The sequence below is a fragment of the Loxodonta africana genome, chromosome 8, assembly GCF_030014295.1.
Source record: "Loxodonta africana isolate mLoxAfr1 chromosome 8, mLoxAfr1.hap2, whole genome shotgun sequence".
Classification (NCBI taxonomy): domain Eukaryota; kingdom Metazoa; phylum Chordata; class Mammalia; order Proboscidea; family Elephantidae; genus Loxodonta; species Loxodonta africana.
The window spans coordinates 107,273,506-107,299,460 of NC_087349.1; the positions used below are offsets into that span (position 1 = coordinate 107,273,506).

Here is a 25,955-nt window from a genome sequence, read left to right on the forward strand (position 1 = left end):
TTAAACACTGATGAAAGAATACTTATTAACATATCAATATTTAAAGACTTTAATAGGACTCTCTCCTTCCAGCTTTTTACATTATTTTTCCCACCTAAGCCAATATGTATTTGACATTTGGGTTATATGTGCATATAAAAAAGGCATGTTCATCAAACTGACTGTAATATTAAACAGCATGCAGTGTTCTTTTGATACAATTAAATTTTCAGAGGCAGAGTAGTTCAACTAGGAGCAAACAAGCTGACTTCCTTATAAAATAAACTAGACAAAATTTAGAAGTATCAAAGGTGCTAAAGATTCATCTCAGAAATCTTTTCCTATTCTTTTAACATACAAATATGTACTATGAGTGTGTGTAAATGAAAATACATCTAATCTAGATTGTGAGCTCCTATGGCTGGGGCTGTTATTCTATAAAAGGCCCTGGGGTAAAGCAGATGAGAGGTGGTATAGGTAAGTAGAGGACACCTGCCCTGCATTAACATAGCCATGTCAACTTACTGGAGAGGAAGAGTAGGCTATTTAAAAGTCTCATTGGGCTCAGATGTTAACTGGGGCCTTAAAGTGATGTTTGATTTCATTATTCATTAACATCATAATTAACCATATCAGAGTGATGGCAGTCCTTAGATTCAAAAAACCAAACCGGTTGCCCTTGAGTTGATTTCAACTCATAGTGACCTTACTGGGCAGAGTAGAACGGCCCTGTAGGGTTTCCAAGGAGCACCTGGTGGATTCGAACTGCCGACCTTTTGGTTAACAGCTGTAGCACTTAACCACTATGCCGCCAGAGTTTCCAAAGTGGTAATCTGCCTGAACAGGGACATGAACCCTAGACCCTCAGATTAAAATCTGATGATGCTCTACTGACTGAACTATCCTTATATTAGTATCTGCTAAACACTGGAAAACACTGGAAAAACTGTGTTTAAAACACACAAAATTTTCTATTTTGTTCTACTATTTTGTTTGTAATAAGGGCAAAATGGGAGGTTCAACTAACTTAAGAATATTTAATGTACCACATAAACTGTCTGAATCAAAGATTTTTATTTATTCTTCTGTCAGTTGCAATTGATTTCCATTTACAATTAAGGTAAGAAACAGTAAGTCAACTGAAGAATAGTTATGGCCTTGAGCTACAGAGCATTATTACACTTTAACACATCCACTGATTGGAAAATGTAGAGCATCACTGTGGTGTTCATCCCGGCTGGTCTTTAGCAATGAACGGATGCAGCTTTAGTGTGCCTTGTCCAAAAATGCTTTGCAGCACCTACCACACTGCTGGTCTCAAAGTCGGTGTCCTTCCCATAATAGAGATCTTCAATAATAAGTCATTTTTATGGATCATAGCTTCCAAGTAGTTCAATTTTAGCTTTGCAATATTTAACTTGAGTACCTGTTCTATTCAGATCTCTCAGATTGCTTCCATCCATACACAGTGTATAATCAAACGTGCAAAGTCTTCTGGGTAACCTGCCGGGCGATGTGATTCATAGGAATGGCATGCTTCTTCACGCAGTTTTGCCCTCGACAGTCAGGAGGGTTTCCTATTTCATATGTGGGTGCTGTTGCACTGTCTTGTCTAAAAGATTTTGATCAGTTGCAAATTTTCTGAAAACTGCTTCTGCAATGAGTGATTGACAAATCTTACCCAGACATACAAACAGTACAGACCTGCTCTGCCATCCTCTCACGTACTCCAGATTAAACAAATTTAAATGACCTAATGAGGATGTGAAACTCCGATTCCCATCTTAATTTTGTTTGCTTTATTAAGTACCACTTGTAACCATCTAGAAGCAAGGGGCTAAAAGAAAGTCATCTGAGCTTATTATATATAGTATGGCAGAGATTGCCAGAGCTCGCCAATGTCTGTCTCTTCCAAACACAGAGAAATGACTTCACAGTGCCCTTGCAGTGAGTTGGGGCTGGGTGAAGTGTCCCGGCCAATTGAATTCGGTGGACACAATGTCAACCACCTCCAAGTATGTTCCCACATATGTGCCTCCAATCTTTGCCTTTTTGATGGCAACCTTGGAGGCTTATATTGACTACGGAACTGCCACAGATAGAAGAATCTTGGGTCCCTGAGTCACTACTTGGAGCTGAGTCAGCCAACTCTGATTGGATGTGATATGGAGAAGAAAGGAGCATTTACTGTGTTCAGGCCACTAAGATTTGAGAATTGGCACAGCAATTAGGCTACCAGGACTAATATAAAAATGGTACTTTGGAAGATTACTGTAGTAATCTATTTCTGGCATCTGACATTGATTTTGAGTCAGTTGGTAGGTGGCAAGGAAGATAGTGATCTATATTTTACAGTGGAAATAATTAGTAAGATTATCACCTGCAATACCCTTGGAGGTAGATTGTGAGCCTCATGACTCAGCAATTCTAGTAAAAGTGTTTGGACAAATATCAAAGTGTCAATGTGTGTTTGCTACAATTGGATGTATTGGCTTGCTATTAAAAGAAAGAACTCAGGAGAAAATTGGCTGGCTTGCAAACAGAAAGTCCAGGAATGTGGGTCCTTGAAGGGTTGAAAAATCTAACTGCTTCAACACTAAGAGTAGTAAATAAGATATTGACGTGAAAGCCTTCGAACTACAAAGTCATATTATGACCCAGCCTATTGCAGCAATCAGATTGAAGGTTTGCTTTCTCATTATTAAACTGATACAGGCACGGGAATGAGAAAGCAAAAAGTAAGCATTTATGAGTGTCATTACCACCATATGGAACTATTTGGAAACATACATCAGAATCCTCAAACTTTTTGAGGGAATTATATTGTCAAAGAAACCACAAACAAAATCCAAAAAGTATTTGGCTGTTTGAGCCATGAGCAGAAAGTAGGATTCAAAAGCTATGCGGATCCTATGCAGGCAAAGTCCCCAACATCCAATTCAGATAATAAAGGATAATGAACAAGAAATAGGGCTGATCCAGGGGTCTCTGAGAAAAACAGACCATGGAGTTCCTCCAGAGAGTAGAACCAGAGTCTAATAGGGGATCTTCCCACAGCCCAAGGTAGAAAAACTTGCCAGTGTCTGCCCTGCAGGATTTGGGTGTTGTTGTGCATCAGTGACTGGCAGTGTCCTCCATTTTCTTTCTAAATTGTTGTGTTTATTACAGTTATCCTGTCCTTGTGTACTGGATGGGAGGAGAGCAGTCATTTGTCATTTTAGTTGATAGGTTGCAGTCCCAACAGGAGGCACACACAAACCTGATAAAGTGAAATTGCCTGGAGATACTGGCCTTTGAATTGGATGCAGTGACTGGCTGGAATTTTGTACTGGCTCCCTAGGGGAGGATGTGAGAGTGTTCTATGAGTAGAAAGAAGAATGGTCAGGTGACTGAAGAAGTCTATCCAAGTCAGTTGGTGCTGACTTGGGCACACAGCTAAGCCACATTTCCTAATACCTTAGCAGACCCCATGTGTGTCAGAGTGAAACTGTGCTCCAAACGGATTTCAATGGCTGATGTTTTAGAAGTAGATAGCCAGGCCCTTCTTCCGAGGTTCCTCTAAAACATCAGCCATTGAAATCCCTTTGGAGCACAGTTTCACTCTGACACACATGGGGTCCCTATGAGTCAAAGAAGGCTTGACAGCAACTGGTTGGTTATGTCCCTGACTACTGGGGAATGGCTTAGTCTATAAAGTCTCTCGCTCTTGATCGTTCTTTTTTTTTTTTTCCTGATATGGTGAACTTGAAGGTCACATTTTGAAGGTGGAACCAAATGGAAGGAGCCAGATCCCTAAATCACTTCGTGGACTGTCATGTGAGCTGCATTGACTGTGCTGAGAATGAGAAATAAACAGGTTTCAAGCCAGGAAACCCTGGTGGTGTAGTGGTTAAGTGCTATAGCTGCTATCCAAAAGGTTAGCAGTTCAAATCCACCAGGTGCTCCTTGGAAACCCTATGGGGAGTTCTACTCTGTTCTGTAGGGTTGCTATGAGTCAGAATCAACTTGATGGCAATGGGTAAAAAATGGGTGCCTAGCCACTGGGATTTGGGACTTTTGTTGTAGCAATTAGTCTAAGGGTATGGGCCCATGGAGTCCAGTTGACAGTGTGGCAGATATGTCACCATCTTGTCCATAGGACTTGGTACATCAGCGGTGTAGCACATCTAACAGGCATATCCCATTTATGGGGGCCATCTGTTGCTCACACATGTGGTCATGGAGATGGTGTAGAACTTACTCCTCTCCCTGTGCATTCTGTGGGTTTAAAGCGCCTTTGTGCTTGGTTTCTTTCTTCAGTTGTGTCCTCATTATGTACCCATCACCCTCACTCTCCAAGTCTTGTTTAGACACAATCTCCCTGATGGAAAATCTCCAGACCACATGTGCTGCCCTGTTAGGACACAGCGCTGTTTTCCTTATGTTTAAAACAGTAGGTGGCAATATTGCCGTGGTTAGGAGCCAGGAGAGCTGGAATTGGAGCTCCTGGGTGAATGACAGGCTCCAGCCCTCCAGGCTCAGTATTCCTGGGTTCTCTATGCCTGAGGCTTCATCTGCAAAACAGGCTGTGGGAGAACCATATCAAACACGCCCAGTGCCCTGTGCCTGTCCAATATGGAGCATGCAGAAAGGGTAGTTCTTATTATTCATATTCCATTCCAAACCTTCAGATCTGTGGGCAATGATCAGGGCATCCTGGCCAGACAAGCACAGTTCATTATGGATTTTCAGAGCCTGGCCTCTGGACTCCCAGCCCTCTGACCTTGGGCAATGTGCTCAGCTTCTTAAAAATCTGTTTCCTCAACTGTAAAATGGAATATTGATGCCCCTCTCTCAAGTGGTTGGGAGCACCAAAAGCATTCAAGAAATATTTACTGAATGTCGATTATGTTTCAGACATGGTGCTGAGAAATTCACTTTCCTCCCTTCTCTCTTTCCAACACTCTAAGTTACAATAGCTTTTACCTCCTACAGCTTTCTAATAGGTGTTTTTGCAGCTGTTTTTTATCTTCTTCCAATCTGTTTCCACAGTATAGTCAGTGACCTTTTAAAAATGCAAACCTGATCATGTCGCTCTTGGGTTTAAATCCCTTTAATGTCTTCCTGTTGCCCTTGAAATCACATGGAATCCTGGGATGTGCTATAAGGGCTGTACGATTTGGTCTCAACTCATATTTTCAATTTTGCATGTTGTGTCCCTTATTTCACTCTCCATGTTCCTGCCCTGAGAGCTTTTTTTTTTTTTTTCAGTTTTTGGAGACCTCCAGGCTCTTCCTGCTTCAAGGCTAACACTGCTTTCCAGATCTGGACTGTCCTGCAACCCTCACAGACTCTGTTTCAGTTTTTGGATCCCAGTTTGACTGCTTCGGTACTCACCCTGAACCCCATCTCAGTGAATATTTCTGAACCCCCACGCAAATCAACTCAGATCCCCTTGCTGTTTAATAGAACCTGTTCTTTTCCTTTGCAGCCTGTCCCATACTTGTAATTATTTTTTCAAAGTCTGTCTTCCCTACCGGATAATAAACTCTGTGGGCCGGTGTGTGTGTGTGTGTGTGCATGTCTGTGTGCATGTCTCCTGTTTGGGACTGCGTCTTCAGTGCTTTCTCCCTCAGAGGCACTCAGTCCATGTTTGCAGAATGAATTAATGTAATGTCAAGGCCAGTTTAACTCATATTTCTACTTGCTGAAAACATACACTAGCTGGGGATACACACATACTCCTAGCTAGCTCCTACCAGATCCTAAGAAATGAGGCCCCACAAGCTTACACTTAGTATTTGCAGGGGGTAGAGGGTGAAATTACAGGAAGGCTTCCACTGCCCCAGAAGCCTCTCCTTTCCCCCCGCAGCTCCATCTTTCCCAGGGAGGTGTATGGTGACCTAGCAGCTGGCCTGCACACCCAAACTCCATCCACATTGCTCCATGCTCCCTCAATTTTCCTCTCCTTTTCATTGCTTGAGACAAAAAAAGAGACATTTGAAGGCCTTTGGAAGCAAGCTTGGACTGTTTGAGTCAGGAATTTCAAAGTGCAGGGTTCAGATGAAATTGTGGACTACAGATTAGTAAGTAAGCACAAGTATGCCCATGCATACCTTCTTATTGGGTAATCCATCCTTGCATATAATGGAATGAAATGTTGCCCGGTCCTATGCCACCTTCATGATCATTGGTATGCTTGAGTCCATTATTATAATCACTGTGTATTTATAGTGCTTATCTTTCAGCACCGTATTGGACAGTGTTCTGTTGTGATCCGTAAGGGTTTCAATGGCTAATTTTTGGAAGTAGATTGCTAGCCATTTTTTCCTAGTCTGTCTCAGTCTGGAAGTCACTGAAACCTGTCCACCATCGGTAATCCTGCTTGTATTTCTGACCTGACTTTGTCCCATTCTCTCCTCCCTAAGTGCCAGCCACATTGGACTCCTTGATATTTCCAAGACCTCAAGCAATTCTGTTTTAGGTCCTTTTTCATTTTCTGTTCCCTCTGCCTGGGATTCAATAGTCTCTCGCAAAAAGATGTATTCAAGACCTAACCCCTGCTACCTGTGAATATGATGGTATTTGGAAATAAGGTCTTTGCAGATGCAATTAAGTTAAGATGGGGTCATACTGGATTAGGGTATATTCTAAAACCAATGATTGGTGTCTTTATAAGAGAAAGGAGAGGAAGATTTGGACACACAGACACATACACAGAAGGAAGACTGCCATGTGAAGATGGAGGAAAGATTTTCATGATGCAGCCACAAGCTAAGGAATGCTGACCACCACTGGAAACTGGGACAGGGACATGGAATAGATCCTCCCTCAGAGCCTGATGACTCCTTGATTTCAGAATTATAACCTCCAGAACTGAGAAAGAATAAACTTCTTTTGTGTAAAGCCACTCGTTTGTGGTAATTTATTATGGCAGCTACAGGAAACTAACACAGTTATATCTCCCCAGATCATGGAACATTTCACCAGTTCAGTAGTTCAGGACTCTGTGCAGATATAACCAGGAACCTTCCCCATCTCCCTCCCTACCCCAGCCTTACTTCATCACCCAGAGTCACTCTCTTCCTTTCCTTATACTGTTTTACTTTATTCATAACACTTACCACTGTTTGAAATTATTCATTGATTATTTACATTTTATTATCATTTCTCTCTAGAACACAGGCTTTGTGAAGGCAATGATGTTGTATGCTTTGTTTCTGGGGTGATTGATGTGTGCCCAGCGCACCGTACCCAGCCAACTCAGGTTTTGTGGACCTGACTCCAACTCACGGTGACCCCATTTGTGTCAGAGTAGAACTGTGTTCTACTTTTATTCAACATTGTACAGGAAGTCCTAGCCAGAACAATAAGGCAAGAAAGGAAAATAAAAGGCATTCAAATTGGTAAAGAAGTAGAACTATCCCTGTTTGTAGATGATCTGATCTTATGCATAGAAAATTCCAGAGATTCTACAAGAAAGCTAATGCAACTAATAGAAGAATTCAGCTCAGTGGCAGGGTACAAGATCAACCTACAAATTCTTCTACAGTAACAAAGAGAACTTCGAAAAAGATATCAAGAAAACAATACCATTTACAGTAGCCACTAAAAGATAAAATACTTAGGAATAAACAAGCTTGTTGTGCTACTTAAATGAATGAAGAGGGAAATGTGGGAAAACCGATGGTTTAGAAATGAAGCAGAGCGAAATACCAGAAGAAGAAATACAGGTGTAATTGTATTCCATATTTAATGCTATTTAAGATCCAAGAATAACAACTTCTATCAATATTCAAAGTTCAGTTTTATTCCCTCAAAATTTATGAGTCATGGTATCAATGCTATTTATTTAGTTACTTTTCAGAAAATGTGATATTTCATAAAACGAAGGAAAAGAACCACATGATCATATCAATTGCTGCAGAAAGGGCATTTGATAAAATCCAACACCCATTCCTGATTAAAAAAAACTCTCAGCAAAATAGGAATAGAAGGGAAATTCCTCAACATAATTAAGGGCATATATATAAAACCAACAGCCAACATTATTCTCAATGGAAAAAGACTGAAATCATTCCCCCTTGACAATGGGAACAAGACAAAGATGTCCTTTATCACTAATTTTTTTCACTACATCACATTACAGAAAGTAATCTACACTACACAAGGCCAACTGCATGCAATTACTCCATGACAACAACTACACTAGTGTTTGGCCAAACAACTGAGAACCACAGCCTAGCCACATTGACACATACAGTTAACTATCACACTGCCTGTGGGCTTCAGTTTGCCTGTATCCCAGAGAGAGGTTTTCAGCACTTGTCCAGCCACGGTGCATCAGTTATGCCCTGGGAAGCCCAGGAAAATTCTTTACCATCCAGTGGGCTGAAACCACACTTTCTTCACTGAGGTCTAAACACCTATTCTAAGTTTATCCTTCCTTGAGCACTCTTCTCAGCACTAGGGAATTGTTATGGATTGAACTGTATCCCCCCAAAATATGTGTTGTAAATCCTAGCCTCTATACCTGTGGTTATAATCCCATTTGGGTATGGGTTGTCTTTGCTATGTTAATGAGACAAGATTAGTGTAGGGTGTGTCTTGAGTCAATCTCTTTTGAGATATAAAAGAGGTTAAACAAGCAAACAAAAGAAGCAGAGATGGGGGAAGAGAGATGCCAGGTCACGTGAAGATTACCTAGGAACTGAAGTTTAGGAGAGACAACGACCTTCCTCCAGAGCTGACAGAGAGAAAAAGCCTTCTCTTAGAGCTGGCACCCTGAATTCAGACTTCTAGCCTCCTAAACAGTGAGAAAATAAATTTTGGTTAAAGCCACCCATTTGGGTTATTTCTGTCATGGTAGCACTAGATAACTAAGACAGGAATCTCTTAGAGTTCCTTTTCTGGATTTATAGCTACTTTCCTATCCAATTTCATCAAGAATAACTATTAATTTCTTTATATTAAACTTCCCTTTTTTAAATTGTGTCGTGGTTTCTGCCTCGTGATTGGACCCAAACTGATACCTTCATTAAGAAAATATTTTGGTATAAGTTTTGGCAAATGTGTGCTTTGATCCAAGTTAGTCAATAAATATATACAGAATACATGGCAAGACTTTGGGGTAAATGATGTGGGCACAGCCTGAGAGAGCCTTGCCCTTTCCTGTGCACAGTACACATAGCCTGAGGGGCAGCTCCCCTGACACCGTGTGACATCTTGAGCCCCTCACCTGTATGAAGACTCCACTCTCCTCTTTGAGGCCATCAGGTGGAAGTCCATCACCTCCCCCAGCCCTTTCTCTTAGACACAGGCAGATAAAAGGCCTGTGTCCCCATTGTCAACCAAACCTTATTCCCATGCTACTTGAATCATTTCTTATGTAATAGCCAGTTACCCATTTCTCCAACCCCTCCCACAGGTGCCTCTGGAACTTCATTCTGCAATCATTATCATCGTCATAAATTTCCTCATCATCCTCATCTAATACTTACTGAGTGCTGTTTGCCAGGCAGGTGCTAAGTACCTAAAAAAAAAAAAAAAAAAGTACCTAGCATGAATTATTTCATTAAGCCCTGTAAGTCATCTACGTTATTGGTTCTATTATTATACTCATTTTATGATGAGGTAATAGAAGCTTTAAGAGGGTAAATCACAAACCTGATGAACAGTGGAGCCTGGGTCTTACTTTAATGCTCATACCCCAGACCTGTGCTGACCAATATAATAGCCACTAGTTACTTTTTTAGTTACGTTTAGTTACGTTGGCTATTTAAATTTAAATTAATTAAAAGTAAATAAAATGAAAAGTTAGATCCCTAGTTGCACTAGCCACATTTCAAGTGCTCAAGAGCTGTGGCCAGTAGCTAGTGTATTGGTCAGTGCAGGTATAGAACACTTCTAGAAATTCTAGAGGATGTCGCTAATCTAGACCAGTATTTCTCAAACTATCTGTGATGAAGAACTTTTCAATTTTATTTTTAACGTATTCCATACAGATGTTTTGTAAAATTTAATAAGAATAAATTACTGAGGGAGAGATGTGGGCAGTGATACTTAAGGTCACTGTAGACTAACGGACAAGTTTCTGAGCCAACACCCACAACCACAGCTTCCAGGCCTGGCTCCCGAGTTACCTGTCCTGAAAGTGATCGAGAAAAGATACTCCTCTTCAATCTCTGGCACAGTGTGGGAGTTGCATCAGTCCCTTCGTTTTTTTGCACTTAAATGTGAACATTCCATCTGGTCCTTGGTAATTGGTCCCTTCAAGTCACCACTGGTGTCCTCTAATCTGTTGGCTTTTCTACTACTTCCAGGCAATGTCTGAGAGCCTGGGAATACATCTACTCCTCACTTATTAACTACTCATTATCTGACATTTCACATTTATGACAATAGTAAAAAATCTACCAACTATTTTACACATTAATGGTGTACATCTGCCAGTAGGGAGCGTCAAGGTGCAAAGTGAGAGTAATGCTGACTGATGGTTAAGGTTATGTGTCAACTTGGCTAGGCTATCATTCTCAGTGGCTTGGCAGTTATGAAATGATATAATTTTGCAATTATGTAATAATGTAATCTGGCAGTCACATAATGATGTAGTCACCTTCTATTTTGTGATATGATGTGGTCATCCTTCATTTTCACATAACACGGATTTTCACATAATGACCTGGTCTTTGGAAGCTAACCATTTCAATAAGTGAGCAGTGGGTATAATGTTATGATCTCAATATTGTGTCATGACAGAGAAACCCCTGCAAGGCTGTTTTCAGCTCCACATTTTCTGACACATCATGTAGCTCTAAACTTCTTGGGTTTTGTGCTTTCCTGATACTGTTTCCTGGGAAGTTGGGTGATGATCCTTGTTCCCTCAGGTCTCCAAAAGATGTCACAGCATTTTTTTGCCATTTAGGGGCTCCACCCTAAATCAAGTCACAGGACTCCTCTGCAAAGAGATAATGCTCTATGGGCCTGATATTTTTGTACATTTTCTAAGCGAAGGACATTGACAGCTTTGTTCAAGGACTTTTGCATAACAGACAGCCTGGGCAATATAAAGACAGTGAGTCCCTCTGGAGAGATTTAGAAACATCTCTCCCTGGAGAAATCCCAGGGTAATAAAGATAATGAGAATGCCTCTCTCCACTAGGGAGGAGGGGCAAGTTTGCTAGCAACCCCGATCTAAGAGCAGGATCTCCTGGTCTCGGAGTTCCTCAGCTGTGACACAGATTCATTGTGTGTACAGCACTCACCTCGACCTGGTTCCACATCACCTTCGTGGGACCTGAAAAGCAAGGGAACCAATGCAAACATGAAGCTCATGCTGCCTGCTGTGTCAGGGGTAACGAATTATCTAAGTCTATTTGGCTCCGTGTCTCCTTATGAACAACTTATGTAAGTGTGGCTCACTGAGCTAGTAGCTGCAGTAGCTGTTGCTGTGTACGAACTGTTTGACTGCTTGACAGTCTCTTTAGACCTTATCTGCGTTTATGCTTTATCACCATCTCCCCATCTTTACCTCCCCTCACCCTTTCCATATCATGATGAGTTTATCCATGCCATTCATTCATTCAGCAATAATGAGAGCCCACTGTGTGTCAGGTACTGTTCCAGTCTTGAGAATACATCAGTGAACAATATACCTACTCATTATTCCTACTTTCACAGAGCTTACATTCTCCTTGGCATAATGGTGGGGGGTACTGCTGGGGAGACAACAGTAAACCAATAAGCATTACGAAAATACCAGAGTGTGTAAGCGCTATAGAGATGATTAACAGGGCGTGATGTGATCCATGGGGACAGGACTCTTTGAGTCTTTTAGATTGGATGGTGCAAAGAGCCACAATGAAAAATGTGCTTATAGAGAGCTGTAGGTCTCATTAATTGACATTACCCAGTGGTATTTTACAAACTTTTATTTATTTACTTAATGGTTAGGATGCAGATGAGCGGGGCGGGGGGTGTGGGGGTTTATTGTGGGGCCAGTCTCCTTCAGAATCCCATCCCAGGGGAAGTTTGCACAGGAAATCTCTTCTGTACACGAAAGACTCCAAGTTTACATTGCAGGTGAAAGACTGTAAGGCAAAGGAGTCTAGGGGTTTTACGCCTCAGAGTGCATGGGAACAGTGAAAAGTGAGAAAGGGGAAGGGGCCTTTGTTCAGCCCCTCTTTGCCTGACCATCCTGTTGCCAAGCTTTGTTCAATTTGAAACAGCATAGCAGTCCTGTGAGTGTGGGTTTATGACCAGAAAGAACATTTCTTCCCCCACTAACTATAAAGTTAATTAATTTAGTACAATTAAGTAGTCATAGGTAGTCATAGAGACAGAGAAATTTACTGTGGGTTCAAAATAGGGAGGAAGATTTCTCTGACAGGCAGAGGAGATTAGGAGCGTTGTTGTTAGGTGCTATAGAGTCAGTTCTGATTTATAGTGATCCCATACACAACAGAAAAAAACCATGCTTGGCCCTGCGCCACCCTCACAGTCAGTGCTATGTTTGAGCCCATTGTTAACAGCCACTGTGTCAATCCATCTTGTTAAGGGTCTTCCTCTTTTTCATTGTCCTTCTCCAGGGCCTGGTCCCTCCTGATAACCTGTCCAAAGTATGTGCAAGGAAGTCTCACCATCTTTGCTTCCAGGGAGCCTTCTGGTTGTACTTGTTCCAAGACAGATTTGTGCATTCGTCTGGCAGTCCATAGTATATTCCATATTCTCTGCCAACGCCGTAATTTAAAGGCATCAATTCTTCTTTGGTCTTCCTTATTCATTGTCTAGCTTTCGCATGCATATGAGGGGATTGAAAATACCATTGCTTTGGTCATACATGACTTAGTTTTTAACACTTTAAAGAGATCTTTTGCAGCAGATTTGCCCAATGCAATAAAGACAGTTTGATTTCCTGACTGGTTCCATGGGTGTACATTGTGAATTCAAATAAATAGAAATCCTTGACAACCTCAATATTTTCTCCATTTATCATGATGTTGCTTATTGGTCCAGTTGTGAAGATTTTTGTTTTCTTTATGTTGAGGTGTAAATCCATACTGAAAGCTGTGGTCTTTGATCATCATCATTAAGTGCTTCAAGTCCTCTTCGCTTTCAGCAAGAAAGGTGTTGTCATCCGCATGTGGCAGGTTGTTAAATACTCTTCCTCCAGTCCTGCCTCATTCTTCTTCATATAGTCCAGCTTCTCAGATTATTTGCTCAGCATACAGATTGAATAAGTATGGTGCAAGAATAACAACCCCAACTCACACCTTTCCTGATTTTAAACCACAAAGTGTCCCCTTGTTCTGTTTAAACAGCTGCCTTTTTGGTCTATGTACAGTTCCTCATGAGCACAATGAAGTATTTTGGAATTCCCATTCTTCACAATGTTATCCATAATTTGTTATGACCCACACAGTTGAATGTCTTTGCATGGTCAATAAAACATAGGTAAGCAGATTTCTGGTATTCTCTGCTTTCAGCCAATTTGATATCAACAATGATATCCCTCATTCCACATCCTCGTCTGAATCTGGCTTGAATTTCTGGAAGTTCCCTGTTGATGTACCACTGCAACTGCCTTTGAATGATCTTCAGCAAAATTTTACTTGTGTGTGATATTAAATGATATTGTTCAATAATTTCTGCATTCTGTTGTATCACCTTTCTTTGGAATGGGCACAAATATGAATCTCTTCTGGTTGATTGGCCAGGTAGATGTCTTCCAAATTTCTTGGCATAAACAAGTGAACGCTTCCAGTGTTGCATCTGTTTGTTGAAACATCTCAACTGATATTCCATCAGTTCCTGGAGCCTTGTTTTTTGTCAATGCCTTCAGTGCAGCTTGGATGCCTTCCTTTAATACTATAGGTTTTTGACCATATGCTACCTGCTGAAATGGTTGAACATCGACCAATTCATTTTGGTACAGTGACTCTGTGTATTCCTTCCATCTTCTTTTGATGCTTCCTGCATCATTCAATATTTTGCCGATAGAATCCTTCAAAATAGAACTCAAGACTTAAATTTTTTCTTCAGTTCTTTCAGCTTGAGAAATGCCAAGCATGTTCTTCCCTTTATTTTTCTATCTCCAGGTCTTTGCACATTTCATTATAATACTTTGCTTTGTCTTCTTGAGCCGCCCTTTGAAATCTTCTGTTCAGCTCTTTTACTTCATCATTTATTCCATTCTCTTTAGCTACTCTATGTTCAAGAGGGAGTTTAGAGTCTCTTGTGACTTTCATTTTGGTCTTTTCTTTCTTTCCTGTGTTTTTAATGATCCTTTACTTTCTTCATGTATGATGTCTTTGATGTCCTCCCACAACTCAACTGGACCTTGATCACTAGTGTTCAATGCATCAAATCTATTCTTGAGATGGTCTCTTAATTCAGGTGGAATATACTCAAAGTCATACTCTGGCCCTTGTGGAGTTGTTTTAATTTTCTTCAGTTTCAATTTGAACTTGTATATTAGCAATTGGTGGTCTGGTCTGCAGGTGACCCCTGGCCTTATTCTGACTGATGATATCTAGCTTTTCCATCACCTCCTCCCCAAGATGTAGTCGATTTTCTCTGTATTCCATCTGATAAGGTCCATGTGTGTAGTCACCATTTATGTTGTTGAAAAAAGGTATTTCCAATGAATAGGCGTTGGTCTTGCAAAATTCTATCATGAGATCTCTGGCGTTGTTTCTATCACCAAGGCCATATCTTCCAACTACCGATCCTTCTTTGTTTCCGACTTTCACATTCCAATCATCAGTAATTACCAATGCATCTTGATTGCAGGTTTGGTCAATTTTGTACTACAGAAGCTGGTAAAAATCTTCAATTTCTTCATCTTTGTCATTAGTGGCTGTTGTATAAATTTGAATAGTAGTTGTATTAACTGGTCTTCTTGTAGTCGTGTGGATATTATTCTATCGCTGACAGCACTGTACTTCTGGATGGATCTTAAAATGTCCTTTTTGACAATGAATGTGAAGCAGTTTCTTTTTAATATGTCATTCCCAGCGTAGTAGACCATATGATTGTCTGATTCAAAATGGCCAATAACAGTCCATTTCAGTGACTAATGCCTATGGTATCGAACTTTAAGCATTCCATGTCATTTTTGACACTTGCAATTTTCCTAGATTCATACACTCATACATTCTGTGTTTTAATTATTAATGGATATGTGCATCTATTTCTTCTCATTTTCAGTCATGCCACATCAGCAAATGAAGGTCTCAAAAACTTTACTAAGATTCACTATAGGTTTAGGAGGCAGCTCTTCCCCAGTCATCTTTTGAGTGTTTTCCAACCTGAGGGGGTCATCTTTTGGCACTATCTCAGACCAGTCTGCTGCTATTCACAAGGTTTTCACTGACTGATTTTTTCACGAGTAGGGTACCAGGTTCCTCTTCCTAGTCTGTCTTAGTTTTGAAGCTCCACCGAAACCTGTCCTCCTTGGGTGACCCTGCTGGTATTTGAAATACCAGTGGTCTAGCTTCCAGAATCACAGCAATGTGCAAGCCACCACAGTGTGACAAACTGACATACAAGTGGTGGACTGGGAGAGAGAGACCCAAGCCCCAGTCTCCCTATCAGAGAATGCTCTGAGTCCAAGCTCTTAGCATAGGCAGTCTTGATGGGAATTGTAAAGCAGACCACCTTCCCAGAAAATGGTTATGGAAGGTCATTGGGGAGATGACATTGAGCTGGTATTTGGATGAAAAAGCAAGAAGGAAGCAATTGTGAGGAGACTTGGGAAAGGGATGCAAGCATTAGAAATCACTAGAGCAAATGCCTTGAAGGAGGTTGAGTTTGCCGCTTTCCAGAGAGGCTGGGGCTTGAGAGAGGGGAAAGAGAGGTGCCTTCAGGTCCTAAACGGTACCATACTCCAGGGCAAAGGACTTAGCTTCCATTCTAAGTGTCATGTGAAGTCACTGAAAAATTTTAAGCCGAAGAGGGAAATGGTCTAGTTTATATTTTTAAAAGATGACTCTGGATGTACACTATGGTCATCGTAAATGGGACTTAGGATGTGACTTAGCCCTTGCTTTCAAAGCAGAACTGATAGAATTTGCTGAAAGGTTAGATATATACAGTTAGTGAAAGAAAGGGATAAAACAAAACATGTTCTAGATTTTTGCCTTGAGCAACTAGGAGGTATATCTGTGATGCTGTTAGTAAGAGAGAAATACAGGTAGAAACAGGTTTGTTGGAGTGGAGGATTGAGAATTTTGTCACCGTATTAAGGTTGAGGTGCCTATTAAACATCTGTGTGAGCGTATTTAGGAGGGAGCTGAATATGTGAATTTGAAGAACAAAGGAGTTATGAGGGATAAATACATAGTATTGAGAGTCATTAGTAAAAACATGAAACGTGAAGCCCTGGCACTGGATAAGCTTCCTTAGGCAGCCCATCTAGTTAGGGAAGGGGACCCAAGATGAATTCCTGCTGTCCTTCACTGTGTGGAGGTCAATCCTGCAGAGGACGAGGAGCCAGCAAAAGAGATCGAAAAGTGTGGACTAATGTGGTCAGAGGCAACCCGGGAGAGTGTGAGGTCATAGAAATTGAGAGAAGAGGGCTGTATGTCAAGAAATTTGGAAGTAGGAAAATATTGTAGCTCTTTGAAAGAAGGATCTCAGTGGGAATGAAGGAGACAGAAGCCTGTATGGGAAGAGCAGACCTAAGACTAAAAGGTGAGAAAGAAGAACCAGTGATGACAGACAAACCTTTAAGAAGTTTTGCTGTAAATGGGGACTTAAGAAATGATGTGATAAGTGGGGGAGGGGAGGGGTTTCTTTTAAAATCAGAAATATGAGAATGTTTATATTTTGATAGAGATAATTTTTAAAGTGGTAGAAATTGATAAGACAGAGGAAAGAAGAACAGCTAAACATCATTTTCTGATTGATCTTAGACTTTTGGAAAGAAAAAGGAGAGAGAAATTAACATACTATTTCTTTTTCTTTTTTAAGCATTTTATTGTGTTTTAGGTAAAAGTTTACATGGTGAATTAAGCTCTCATTTAACAATTTTTATACAAATTTTTCCATGACATCAGTTACATTTTCACAATGTGTCAGCATTCTCATTATTTCCATTTTGTTTGTTCTATTTCCATTGATATAACTTCCCTGCCCCTCCTTGCCTTTTCATCTTTGCTTTTGGGTAAATGTTGACTGTTTGGCCACATGTGTTGTTGTTGTTAGGTGCTGTCGAGTCGGTTCTGACTCACAGTGATCCCATGTACCACAGAAAGAAACACTGCCCGGTCCTGCACCATACTCACAATCATTGTTATGCTTGAGGCCATTGTTGCAGCCACTGTGCCAACCCATCTCATTGAGGGCCTTCCTCTTTTCCGCTGACCCTGTACTTTACCAAGCATCATGTCCTTCTCCAGTGACTGATCCCTCCTGACAACATATCCAAAGTATGTAAGACACAATTTCGCCATGGTTGTTCTCGTTCCAAGACAGATATGTTCGTTCTTTTGGCAGTCCATGGTATATTCAATACTCCTCCCCAACACCACAATTCAAAGGTGTCGGTTCTTCTTCGGTCTTCCTTATTCATTGTCCAGCTTTTCCATGCATATGATGCTATTGAAAATACGGAAACAGGCTGCTCAGCCATATCTTGAACAGTACCTGAGCCAATTTTTTTTTCTTCTTTCTTCTTTCTCTTCTTTCCCTCCCCTAGCCCATCACTGCCTCCAAGTAAGATCCTGATGTTAGCTCCCTAAACGGTTAAGTGTTAACCAATGTTTCCTCTAGGACTGTGGAAAACAAGTGATACTGATCTAAGCCTGTCAAATAAGAGGAAGGGTGGTGCCAGCTACCCTCTGAGCCAATGGGATAATGACAGGAAAAGATCAACACGTTTGAGATACGACCACTGAAACCAAACAGAAGAAAGAGAGTGCATATTCCACAACTCCCAAAAATTTGTGGTCCGTTTTGCCTTAAAAACCCCTGGTGATCAGTAGTCTAGTGAGACAGACAGCTTTAGGAGGAGATCATTCCCCTCTGTCTCCATATACCGGTATATATAATAAAGCTCTTGCTACCCACCTCACCACTCTCTCAAGAATGGGCTGTTTGCAGCAGGGAGCTCTAGCTCACGAAATTGCGGTAACAATTTGGTGGCGGAGAGTCCAGCCGGCCGTTTGAGACATGGTGGCCCCGTGGCAGGACCTGGGCCCATCGACAGTTCTCCTACCAAGCAGCCGCTGGGGGCTTTGTTTGTCCCCAGAGACTGTCCCTGGACCCGGGCTTCCCCTCAGCACCAGTGGCCCCCAACCGCGCCAAAGAGGTGGATGAAGGCAAGACCTAACCAGGATCCTGAGGTAAGTCTGCAACCCTCTCCCTGTTGCGTTCAGGGCCCGGGCGGATAGGGCGGGCCAGTGGCTTCTGGAACTAGACCTGGGCCCTTGGTTTCTAAGGCGAGTGGCACCTTGGATGAGCATCCCCGTGAACAGGATCACAAGGTGGGACTCTTGGTGACTCTAGAGCTGGGCAGGCATATGAGTGTGTATCGGCTGATGGTTTTTTTGTGTTTGGATTGTTGGCTGTCTCTGGTTTGTGCACCCTGGTTTTGGGGAGTGGATATCAACATCTCTATCAGTTTAGATTGGGAGATTGAAACCCCTCCCTCTGGCACTGAGGATAAAAGTTATCTGGAGGATTAAAGTGGAAATTCAGACATTCCTAATAGTGTATTAGACCCCACTAAGATCATCCTCATTCACCCTTTTCCTTTCTGGCTTTTCTGGTCTGAGCGTTTTTCTCTGTTTGTCAGGTTTGTCTTATGTACAACCCATTTGGCTGTCTGGGAGGTTGAGACAGCAAGGTTATCTCTGTTGCTTTTGTTGGTCTGTCTGTTTGTCTTATGTATCATTACTTGTCCTCATGAGATTTTTTTTTTTTTTTTTTTTCCCTCGGTGTGTCATCTCCTAAATCCCTGTTCGTGCAAAACCCCTCACCAGGTTCAAGAACAGTTTAGACCTAGGTTTCTTGAGATTGACAATTAGCTTCATGGGTCTGAGAAAGTCCACAATGTATGGACTATTTTAGAAAAGTGTCCCCAAAGAGGTTAGGGTCCTAAGATAGGAACCCAAGAAATCCTGAAAGAATTAAACCTAATTAGAGAAGAGAAAACCAAAAATGGAAGCCCTGGTGGCATAATGGTTAAGTGCTACGGCTGCTAACCAAAGGGTCGGCAGTTTGAATTTGCCAGGCACTCCTTGGAAACTCTATGGGGCAGTTATACTCTGTGCTGTAGGGTCGTTATGAGTCAGAATCCACTCATAGGCACTGGGTTCAGTTTTGGTTTAGAGAAGAGACAGATTAAGCATTGTGCTCAAGAGGCTCAAACTTTCCCTTTTGCCAAGCAAGGTTGATCCTGCCTGAGGCAGGAAAAAGAGAGTTCAAACAAAAGAGATATTAGCAAGGAAGGAGGCCCATCTATTCCATCTGAATCCCTGCTGGGCTGCGTTTTGGCCAACTGGAAAAGGTATAGTTATGAGCCCATGACCAAAAAGCGGATGATTCACCTGTGTAACAGCATATGGCCCCAATACCATTTGGGGGACCAAAAACAGTGGTCCCCAGAGGGGTCTTTGCATTATAATATGATACTTCAATTGGATTTGTTCTGCAGAAGAAGTAAAAAGTGAGATGAAGTCCCTTCAGTACAAGCCTTCATGTCTCTCTACCAGACCCTGTACCCCTCAATCAGGTTTTCTTCCAGGGAAAATCAAAGCCCAAAATACTCCCTGAATCTTCATCAGAGGACCCCCTCCCAGAGAGATGGGCTCTGGCCACCGTTTTGGCTCCCCTTACCCCATATAGGGGAGGTGCAGTTGAAGCCTAGGGGTTTGACCGTGAAACGACAGCAAGGTCTCCAAACAGAATGGCCGAGCCTGATTCTAGCTTGGCCAGCACACCAAAGGCCAATGGAGGAATAGGATCAGACAATGAGTGTCCGACTACTTCAGGTATGGTCTCCCTTTCTCATACCCGTCAGGGTACTGTTTTTGGTGAGGGTGCCTCAGGAATCCAGACAGGGCGATACCCACTGAGAGAAGTTCCTGACGGAGTGGATGGTAACGGGCCGCCACGGGGACAATGCTGGTACATACTCCATTTTCCGGCTGTGATCTATATAACTGGAAGAGCCACAACCCCCCTACCGGAGTAACCCAAATAGAATGGCTGAACTGTTTTCTATTTTCTCTACTCACCGCCCTACCTGGCAGATATACAGGTGCTCCTCACCACGCTGTTAACTTCAGAAGAATGCCGTATGGTGTTAGAGCAGGCTTGGAAAGAGGCCGATAGGCTCCATAACTTAGACCCTAGTAGTAGAGCCTGACCCCCAAGACAGAAGCCATCCCTACTAGAGATCTGAGTTAGAATCACAATTGTAAAGAAAGTGTGAGTAGACTTCAGTTCTGTCGAGACTACCTCATCATTGGGTTGAGAAATGGGGCCCCCAAACTCAAGAGCTTACAATAAGTTAGAGAAATTATCCAGGGAGAAAAGGAAGACCCATCTACTTTCTTAAAAAGGGTGATAGACATGTTTCGTCAGTACAGCGATATCAACCCTGAAGATCCCAACAACGCCTGGCTTATAAACATGACTTTTATTTCACAGAGTGCCCCTGATATTTAAAAAAAATTACAAAAATTAGAAGGAAGACTTGAGATGCCAATAGGGCAGCTGCTTGAAGTAGCATTTAAGGTGTTGAATAATCAGGACCAGGTAACAGAACAAAAAGAAAAGATGAAGCAAAAGGCAACCTTACCAGCAGCGGCTCTAGCCCCCCTGAATGAAGAAGGGGGAAGAGAGATAAGAGCCATAAGAAAGACTGCCTGGGGGTGAGGAGGGAGACCTTTAGAACCTGACCAGTGTGCATTCTATAATAGACTGGGCCACTGGAAGCAGGAGTGCCCAGAGAAAAGAGAAAGGCAAGATAGACCAAAACCTGCCACTCTCCAGGCTTATCAGGAAGGGTCCCCACAGATAGATGATTCCGAATGACGGGACCCAGGGGCTCAAACCTCACTGGCTATCTCCCACCGTGAGCCCCAGTAACTCTAAAGGTGGGAGAATGCCCTATTGACTTTATTCTGGACGTGGGTGCCACCTTTTTGGTTTTGAACACCGCCAAGTCTCCTCTTAGTCCCTGTACTGCCCCAGTGGTAGGGGTTTCAGGAAAACTTTCAGGCCAGTCTTGCCACCAACCGCTGAATTGTGAAATTAGAAAAGACTTGTTATACCACGAGTTCCTTTATATGCCGGAATGCCCTGCCCCGCTCCTCAGGAGGGACCTATTGCCAAAACTTGGGGCACAAGTCACTTTTGGACCGTCTGGAATTTTCGTGCAAATTCCGCCCGATCAGGCATGCACTTTGCAGGCAGCCTTGCTGGTAGGGGAACCAGTGGCCCCTAGCAAGATCCCTGTCCACATACAACAAGAAGTGAACCCAGAAGTCTGGGCATCAGGGAGGCCAGGAAGGGCCAGGTTCACTGAGCCAGTTAAAATAGCCCTAAAGCCTGAAGTGCCTGTTGTAAATCAGAAACAATATCCCCTCCATAGAGAAGCTCTAGAAGAGATTGGTCCACTGGTCCACCAATATATAGAGATTAGACTTTTAAGATCATGCTGGTCCCCATATACACCCCCATTCTGCCAGTGTTAAAGCCTGGGATAGGAGAATATTGGTTTGTGCAATACTTGAGAAAGATTAATTAAATAGTAGAAGATATTCACCTGGTTGTGCCCAACCCATATACTCCCCTAGTAACCATACCCAGCAAATATGCTTGGTTTTCAGCATTAGATCTTTCTTTCGCATTCCGTTGCATCCTGAGTCTCAACTTTTGTTTGCATTTGAATAGACTGATTTAGAAACAGGGGCAAAAAGACACCTCACATGGCAGGTGCTGGTCCAAGGGTTCAAAAACTCCCCCACAATTTTCAGAGAGACATTGGCTAAAGGCATGAGGGCATTGCAGCTAGAAAAGGGGGTGATCTTACAATATGTAGATGATATTTTAGTGACAAGTGAAACTCAAAAAGATTCAGATCGAAATACCATCATGGTCTTAAACCATCTGGCTACGTGTGGGTACCGAGTTTCCAAAAAGAAGGCCCAAATATCACAACAAGTAAGATATCTGGGGTTCCAAATATCACAGGGGCAGTGGAGCCTTCCCTAGGACCAATGAGAAGCTATTATGCAGGTAGTGCCCCCTACCTCTAAGAGACAACTTAGAGGTTTTCTCGAGATGACAGGTTTTTGTCAAATCTGGATACCAAGGTTCAGACTCATGGCAAAGCCCCTGTATGAAGCCCTGAAGGGAGAGGATAAAGAACCCCTGTTTTAGACTCTGAATGTCAACAAGCCTTTGAAAAAATTAAATATAAATTAATTACGGCCCCAACATTAGTGTTACCAGATCTTCAAAACCCATTTGAACTGTTTGTACATGAGAGACAGGGAGTTGCTCAGGGAGTGTTGACCCAGACTTTGAGACCAAGTAAGAGGCCAGTGGCCTACTTTTCCAAACAGCTAGACAACGTGGCTCCAGGATGGCCCCCTTGCCCCCGGGCTGTGGCTGCAACATGTGACTTACCACAAGAAGCTGAAAAATTTACCCTAAGACAAAAGGTGATGGTTCACAAGCCTCACACTGTCCTTCCCCTCTTAGAACAAAAAGGGGGGTTTTGGCTTATGGCAAGGCTCATGGGGAAATATCAAACAATCCTCTTAGAGAACCCAAATGTAATCTTAAAGGCCGTCTCTGCTCTCAACCCAGCCACCTTACTACCCATCTCAGAAGATGGGCCAGTACATGACGGTTTAGAGATTATAGAAGAGGTTTATTTTTAGCAAGCCCGGTCTGTCAGACACCCCTTTAACTGACCCTGAGCTAGAAATATACACCGATGGTTACAGCTTCATGTATAAAGGACATTGAAGGACAGGCTATGTGGTGGTGACTAGGGCTGAAATTTTAGAGACTGCTCTGCTTTCTGCTGGCACCTCAACACAAAAAGCCAGGTTAGTAGCCCTTGGGTGTGCCCTGCAGCTGAGAGGAGGAAGGTGTATAACAGTATACACTAACAACAGACTTGCCCATCTTGTACTCCACTCGCACAGGGCATTGTAGAAGGAGATGGGTCTCCTTATGTCTGCTAGCAAAGAGATAAAACATGTGCCAGAAATTCTTGAGCTCCTAGAAGCAGTCAATGATCCTCTCCAGGTGACAGTGGTGTATTGCTCCGGGCACCAGAAGGGAAAATCCTCTGAAGCTGTAGGGAACCAGAAAGCAGACGCAGAGGCCAAAAGGGCTACGATGCGAAGAGACGAGATAGAAAAAGAAATGGCCTTGATCCCTCACCTGGACCCTGCTGACCTTCCCACACCTACCTACACCACTGAAGACTTAAAAGGAGCTGAAGAATGGGGTTTTCACCCGGCTCCCCATTCTAGCTGGTTAGTGAGCCCCGAAGAGAAAGTGCTGTTACCAGAAACCCAGGTATATGGTGTAGCATTGACTTTACATAAAAATACTCATTATAAGAGAGATGCCAGTCTTGAGTAGATCCAACAGGTGATCACAAGACCAAGTCTCCTCAAGGCCATTCAAGAAGTCACAAGAAGATGCCACCTTTGTACAAAGACCAACCCGAAGACTGTGCCCCATCCAACAGAACCAGGAGTCCAACATCAAAGAACTAACATGAGAAAAGATTGACAAACAGATTTTACAGTGATGCCCGGGGCACCTAGAAACTTCAGGTATCTGTTGGTCTTTATAGATACCTACTCAGGGCGGGTAGAGGCTTTCCCTTGTCAAAATGAACAAGCTTGAGAAGTAACCAAAGTACTACTTAAAGAGATTATTCCTTGGTTCAGATTGCCAGTTTCAATTCAAAGCGACAATAGAGGAGCTTTCGTGACACAAATAACCCAAGAAGATATAAATTAGAGGCTACATTCTACCTGGAGGCCACAAACAACAGGGAAGACTGAGAAGATGAATTTCACCCTAAAAAAGGCCCTGGCAAAAATATGTCAAGAGACTAACTTAACATGGTTAAAAGTCCTGCTTATTATACTGCTTAGAATCCAAGTGGCCCCTCGAAGTGAGCTTAAGTTAAGCCCTTATGAATTGGTATATGAGAGACCATTCCTGAAAAAGTCTACCTTCCCCCCTCGGTAATGACAGAGGTGGAAAAGAGAGACTGGATCCGTTCTCTGAGAGCTGTTGTAAATATTATTAACCAATATGCCTCTCTCCATCTGTCTTTTCCCTCTGATACCCTTTTTTGCAGATTCTGGCCAGGAGATTGGGTATTACTAAAGACTTAGAGACAACAACACCCTGAAGACGAGCTTGATCCCAAATGGGCGGGGCTTTTTGAAGTCCTCCTGACTACTCACTCACGTTTAAAGTTGGCGAGAGTGACTGCATGGGTGCATCATTCCAGAGTAAAAACAGCTCTGCTTGAAAAAGAAAGAACTGAAGAATCACCTTATTCCTACACACCCATTCAAGGTTTAAAGCACAGGTTTTAAAAAATTACAAAATGATAGTTTTAACCTTTGTTTTTCTCTTCTTCCAAGGTGCACGCCACACCGTGACAACAAATCAGGCCCCTGCGATTCTACACACCAGAGATATCCTGACCTTACAAGTAGGAGATGCCCTGACTCTTCCCTGTGTTGTATCGTCTCTGACTCTTGTTGACCCCATTAAATAGATACCGGTAACCCCAGAAAAAGAACAGATGGTTATCTGGGACTTTAAAACTTCTGGCTCCTCCCGAGTGACCCCCATGGCTGACACCACTTGGTCGTAGAATCGAGACTTTTTGATCATTATTTCAGATATTACCTTGTCTGATACAGGGTTTTATTACTGTGTAAAGTTTAAAAAAGGGTCACCAAAAGATATTAAAATCAGTAAGGGAGGAGGAACACAGGTAGTTCTTATATCAAGAGCCTGCCCACATCCCAGATGGGTGGGACTGGTCGTCCAATGGCCTAATCACCATGTCCCAAGCAGTGGCCATGGGGGGAAATCCCAGCAGCTGCTGGATATGCCATCATCTTCTTTGGTCAGGAGCACCGTTGAGCCCCATGGCAGCCCTGATTTTTGACTATAACAAAGTTGTCCCTAACTGCACTTTGACTCACCATGCCCCCAAGGCCCCAATCCGAGCTTGGCTCATACAGTACCCATTTTCCATACCTTGTTTTCTCCTCGCTAATCTTTGTAATCATACCTCAGGAACCAGATGAGAAACAAAATCACAAAGCCCCCGAGCTAAAGTCACACAACAGGTTTTTCGAGACTTCCAGCTTCTTTCGTCCTGCGACAAATCTTTGACCATACCCCAGTTGATTCACATCAATTCTGGTATTCCCGAGGGCCCCAATAAGAATCTATCCTTGTGTACTCTACCAGGATACACCTTCTTATGTGGAGGGAGACCCTACTCCACCAGTAAAGTCCCCGTTCCTAGGCCATCACCTTACACCTGGGCCATTCAGTGCTTAACAGTTCACTTTGTGGGACAGTGTACTCTGGGGTTCCTGACTTTCCCAGCCCAAGTTCATCCACCATCTGCCCAACATACTGTGAAGATCCCCCGAAAGAAAAGGGATGAATTTTCAGTAGATCCTACATCCCTAGAGGTGACAGGGATAGAAAGTAACCCTGTTCTAGAGGAAAATGGGTTTGGGTGGTGGTTCTTGAGAAAAATTATTCCAGGTTTAAGAATGTGCCACAAAGAGGCAGCCATTAGAAACTTGTCAGACACTATCCACCTGCTAGCCCTAAGAACTAAAAAGATACTTAGAGCCCAACAAACCTCTTTAAACTCCTTGGCAGAGGTGGTCCTAGATAATAGAATAGTCTTTAGACTTCTTACTAGCCAAATTGGGAAGAGTGTGTGCTGTGATTAACAAAAGCTATTGTGC

General features: G+C 42.6%; 1 pseudogene; it reads right to left on the reverse strand.

Annotated features, from left to right (window-relative positions):
- Positions 1-1,245: 1,245 nt before the first annotated feature.
- Positions 1,246-25,366, reverse strand: LOC100658555 (low molecular weight phosphotyrosine protein phosphatase-like; annotated as a pseudogene).
- Between the last annotated feature and the right edge of the window lie 589 nt (positions 25,367-25,955).